This window comes from Tupaia chinensis, unplaced genomic scaffold (assembly GCF_000334495.1).
Source record: "Tupaia chinensis unplaced genomic scaffold, TupChi_1.0 Scaffold144314_1, whole genome shotgun sequence".
Lineage (NCBI taxonomy): Eukaryota > Metazoa > Chordata > Mammalia > Scandentia > Tupaiidae > Tupaia > Tupaia belangeri.
In genome coordinates this window covers 45,805-51,582 of record NW_006204172.1, presented here as the reverse complement: position 1 = coordinate 51,582, position 5,778 = coordinate 45,805, and the positions used below count along the sequence as shown (strand labels likewise).

General features: G+C 42.1%; 1 long non-coding RNA gene across 1 annotated transcript in view; it reads right to left on the bottom strand.

Annotated features, from left to right (window-relative positions):
* Positions 1 to 4,655: 4,655 nt before the first annotated feature.
* The window catches only part of LOC114005708 (uncharacterized), a 3,022-nt gene continuing 1,899 nt past the window's right edge, over positions 4,656 to 5,778 (bottom strand). The window contains exons 2-3 of the long non-coding RNA XR_003547546.1: positions 5,270 to 5,296; positions 4,656 to 4,823 (exon numbers count right to left, since the gene is read on the bottom strand). This is a non-coding gene — a long non-coding RNA (uncharacterized LOC114005708). The remainder of the gene's footprint in view (positions 4,824 to 5,269; positions 5,297 to 5,778) is intronic.

Genomic DNA, 5,778 nt, shown 5'->3' with positions numbered 1-5,778 from the left:
GGGAAGAAAAGACAAAAACATTCTCAGGTAAACAAAACCTGAAAGAATTTACCAACACCAGACCAGCTCTCCAAGAAGTTCTGAAGAGACTGCTATACCAGGAAAAGTAAAGTCAGACACACAGAAATAAGAGTACAAAAAACAACCAAGAAAATGGCCAGCCTAAAGGTAGGGGCAAGTCTGGAGTTGAATGTTAATTTCCAGAACTTAAACAGAAAGACCAGACCACAGTAACACTGCAAATTCAATAGAAGAAATATTAATTACATGAGACTGAACTGGTGAAATAGAATTTTATGACTTTTGACTAAAACATTACTGATTTTCTTCTATGCTTTGTTTCCAGATTTAAGACTTTTTGTCTTCTCTTGAACTGTTGATATTTTCATCTACCTACTGATTGAACTAAAACCTAACTTTTTTCCTGGCTTTACGTCTTAAGCAAATTTCTCTTACTATTTTTGAATTATATATATAAATATTATATATTATATATACTATATAATATATTGTATTTCTTATTACATTCAACCATTATGAATCTCTGGAGCACACAACATGCTTTTTTAAAGTATGTATGCAGTATGTGACAAGTGGATCAAGAATGTTATCATATATTGTATAGTATTCTCAACCGGACTGGTCTGAGAAGCATTTCATGTTTGGTAAAATCTTTTTACAAGTGTAATGATAGAGATTGAATGTTTAAAAAATAATTGAAATAATAATAATAATAATCTGGAAAAAATAATGAAAAGCTATTGGATGATGATGATGGGGATTTTAATGTCTTTGTATTGGCTGATATGCATGGTATTCCTTCTGAAAAAAAATGTAATACACTGTAAACTTACACGTGATTCAATGTAATATAAACAAATAATGATAATATTAAATAAATAAAAAGAATATTATCATATCATTTTCAACCTAGAACTTTACATTCTCAGAGCTTTTCATTCTCTCAGTGAGACTGCAGAAGCATGATTAGTTAAATCATTGGCTATTGTTGATTAACTCACCTTCTGGTCTGAGGTAGGGAGATGGAGCTTAAAGTTCCAACTCTGATCACAAGATTATTTTTCTTGGCAACCCAGCCCCCATTCTGACTTACTTAGGGACTTTCCAAAAATCACCTCACTAACATGAACTCAGGGGTGGTTGGAAGGTACTTACTATAAATTTTTAAAATAAGCTTTTTTTTTTTTCACATGAGGAAATTCCAAGGGTTTTAAGAACCTTTTTAGGAACCAGAGACAGAAACCAAATATTATCAGGAACCAGGGGCAGAGACTAAATATGTATTTCATACAATGTCACACAGGTGAAGTTCCCTGACCTGCCTCAGGTCTAGGCTAATGGACTGGATACACTGGGGTACTAGCTGGACTCAGAAATGGCCTGCAATGACGCCAGGCAGGCTCACCAAAGGCCAATGAATCTGGGCCCTCTGTGTGACCCTGGCAGTCACATCAAGAAGAAAAGGTATGTCCTCTGCTCTACCTAGCAGTGCACTCTCAGTACAGTTTACATACAAGGTCTAACAGGTGCCAGGTGGCAGAGAAGAATGTTTACAGAGTCCCTCTGTAGTGTCATAGAGCAGGACAGGATGAGGTTGATTTGAAACACAGAAGCATTCAAATGATAACAGGCACCATCCACATGTGATTACACACTTCCTACACTACACACATACTATACAGCATTTTACACATATTGAAACTTCCATATAACTGTATTTTCACCTATCAAAGCTACCCTTAAAAGTGCGGAACTCTCACCATTTCCCCAAAATAAGAAGACAGACAGTCCCAGTCATTATTGGAAGGATTTCCAATTCAGTCACAGGGACCAGCAGATGGTTAATGGTTATCTCACTGGACTCCCACATAGACCACAGTCAAAGCTCATGCCCGGTGTGTGTGCGTGCGTGCCCAGTATCTCGAGAAAAGAATGAAGGAGAAGGGATTGCAACATGGTCATCCCCCTTGGGGGGTGATTTCTCACTTTCTATCTCTCTGCCTCTCCAGCGAGGGGCGTCCTATAGCAAAAATCTCTCTAAAAAATTAACAATTCAGTCACAGTTACATTGTCTATACTATGCCCTAGAGACTATAATTATAAATCTATCTTTCAACAATTTATATATAAAATCACAAGTGTAAAAAGAGACCCAAAAAAATGGTTCATACAAATAAACGCATTCACTTGAGAAGTAAAAATGGCAAAAATGAAACAAGCAGCTATACAGTCCTTGTTTCTGTAATTAGTCACAAAGCCAGAACTGAAGTTTATGACTTTATTAACCTAAAAAAAATGATAAATAGAGGCTGAGGCAAAGTAAGTGAAGCAAAAGAATTTATTAGGACCAGGGGAAAGACAATTGCCCAGACACCACAATATCCAGGTTGCCCTTAAACTTGTGTGCTGAGCTCTAACAGAATTCAGGGTGACTTTTAAAGGCAAAAGTCATGAATGGGGAGGAGGATTACGTCAGGACTATAGCCAGGAGTCCTGTTCAGCAGCGATTGGCTAGACCCTATGACAAGGGGAGCAGAATGACCTCATAGTCATCTGGGGTCAGAGTGGGAGTTAGTGAGTCTGGCACACTGTAAAATTATTTTTAAGAAGGAAGAATGGGTTGATGTTCAGAGTAAATCGTTCTCTTTGGAATCTGGATGGGCTTGGGGTTATGACAAACTTTGTCCGGGTGTGTTACATTCTTCCTTCCTGCGACACAAGCTTACTTAATGAAACTTCAAGGACAGGACCAAAGGTAATCATTTTCTCCTTTTCCAGTCTGGTCTACAGGCAAATAAAGAAATATCAGAGTAAAGTCCTTTCCTGTACTTTGGGGGAGGAAGGGAACCTATCAGCTTTCTTAAAGTTTTAGTTTAATGGTGTTTTAGCATGAGTGACCCTACTTTGATCTGGCCTGTTGGGACGTAGAGAAGGAGCTTAGTTCAAGACACGGGCCTCCTCTCATTTTTATTTTACTTTTAACAATTTCTTTCTTCCACTTCCCAAGTCATGTCTTTTCACTCTCAGCCAGAACCACAGCTGGTCAGACATCGTCAGCTGGTGGGATAAACACACCTTCCTTCCGAAAGGGTCTGAGCCCCCAATAGTCCCTTCATCCCTGAGTCGGAGCCCTCAACAGTCCTGCCTCTTTATGGTTACTATGGTTTTCCACTAACCTCTACATTGGACTTGGAAGTACGAAGAGGCAGTACATTGTTTAATCTCCTAGTTAAAGATTTCTTCAACTCACTTTGCCTCTGGAAATTCTTTTTCATTCACATCCTTTTCTGATACTTATCACTTCCTCTGTTAGTTGTCCACTTCATTCCATCTGGTATTGACAACAAAAGGAACCTAGGCCCTTACTTTAATTTCCTAAATTGACACAGCACCAGTTTTTCACAGAAAATAAAAATTTACTGAGGTTTGGGAAAATATGTGTGTTTCATCGATTCCAGAGTATAAAGTATACAGAACACAATATTAAGTTCCTTCTCCTCTTAAAAGTCCATCAGTCATTCGACTCCCAGGAAATTTTTGGATGACCAACTTTTTTGGTTAGATAGTCCAGACTCCCCATGATAGACCTTGGGGACACCCTCAACCTCTGGGACCCTCTGTCTACACAAAATCACATTATAAAGTTGTATAGAAAGGACTTCCCTTTGTTATGCAGAATAATTTGGTCCTCAGACCCTTTCATATGCAAACAATATAAAAATGTCATCAAATAGTCTTTAATACAAAAGGAATAATAACTTCCCATAGTTAAATTCAGACTGCCCCAAAACAATTCAAAAGCAATCAAACTTTTTTTAAGACAGGGTCTCACTGACACCATCTTTCTGTCTCAGAATCCCAAGTCTCTGGGATTACGGATGAGCACCACTGTATCCAGCCTTCAAGTTGGACCAAGAATCAAACCTGAACCTCCCGTGTGTCCCAGAACTGCAGAGCACAACATCTTGGCAGCACAGGCCGTTGTGACTGGCCCACGGTCAGCTTCTACCTGCTGCTTCCTGAGCACAGGCATGACCAGACATTCTCACACCCACACCCAGGAGGCTGCATCCAGAGAGAGGTCAGGGCTGCTGAGTTGTCAGGACTCATCTCAGAGGCTCTTCCCACAAGGGTCTGCAACTTCAGGAGGAGTAGCAGGGAGGGCTCAGGGACATGGTGGGGCCCTGTGGGTACCTCAACCTTAAAGTGTCAGGGGAGTGATGGCAATTCAGCCCCTGAGTCTGTGCCAAGCAAGGGTGCAAACTCCCCTGGAGGGTTTGTGGGCTCCAAAGAATTGCTGAGGGGCACAGGGAGTCTCTCAGGTCCATGCACCGGGGAGCAGATGGTCAGGGACACATCTCCTGACCGAAGTGAAAAGAATGGAGAAAGAGGCCCAGAGAAGGAAGCCGGAGGGGAAGAGAAAATGTGAGACCCGTCAGTCATGTTGTAGAAAGAGACGTCCCCCCCGCTGTAGTCCACGAAAACCCCCACCCTGTGGGGAGGCCGCCTAAGGGACAGCCTATGTATTTGTTTGGTGAGGGCACAATATCCATCCTCATAATTCCCTATAAGCCACACATCTGGAGGCTGATTTTCCCCATAGACCCCCAGATTCCACTCAGTGCTGTCTGCATTCCTGATCTCCACCTCCCAGTAACAGCGTCCAGATGTGATGTCCTCATGGCTTAACACAACATGGATATCACCTGAGCCCACACAGATGTCCTTCCAGGTCACACTTGTCCTGTCCTGAGAGACAGCAAGTTTGGGATGAGCACGACTTGGATCCAGAGTGACAGCCACTGCAGAGAGAGTGACCAAGAGTTATGCAAGACCCTCCCTCACCCTATAACAAGGGCACAGAGCCACCACTCCCTCAGGGCCATTAGCTACATAACAGAGGCCTAAGTTTCCTGAAAAAAGAGCCTTGTGATTCATGAGGTTCAAGCCAATGACACTCCAAGCTGAAGGAATCAAGGGACTGATTTAGGAGTTAACTACGTCACAGAGCCTTGAGGACAGCACAGGAGCTAAAGGACATCTATTAGCCTCTGACATTAGCCATACCCACCAGTCCCAGCACTGCGACTGTCATTCTCTTCTTTTTGCACATCCTATTCTGAATGGATGGTTCCTACCTACCACCAAAGATGGTTCCAACATTTATGTCACCACAGAGAACCGAAGGAGAAGCCAGAAACCATGAGGGTCAAAGGGGGAGCACCCAGAAAGGACTCAAGTCACTCACAGGCCTGGAACTGCTCCTTCCGCCAGTCTACAAAAGAACCACACATTTTATATCAGGGGTTTGCAGGGACTAAACAGCATCAGAACCTAGACTTCTGAAATATAGTGATCCTGAAAGTTTTCAGTCTCTTTGGGAAATTCCTGGAAAAGGCAGATGACTTGGTATATTTTGGGGTTCTCCCATAGGTATTGGAATGTTTTTATTCCCCCCAGGCCATGAAAAGGGGAAGAGAAGCCACTAGCATCTTCCTTCTCCCTGAATGTGTGTATTTCGTGCTTTGAACTTTCCTTTCTCCCCCCCTAGAAGCCTCTCCATTGCCTTTTTTAAAGGTTTTTACCACACAGCATGTGCACTCATGATAGAAAGACAGTGAGAAGAAGACTGAGAAGTCACCTCCCCGGGGAGATAGCCATGCCAAAATCCCTTCTCCATTCTCCTTTTGGAGATTCATACACGCATACCCAGAAAGATCTTCAAGGACTTCAGGACTCGAACCATGGTTTACCATG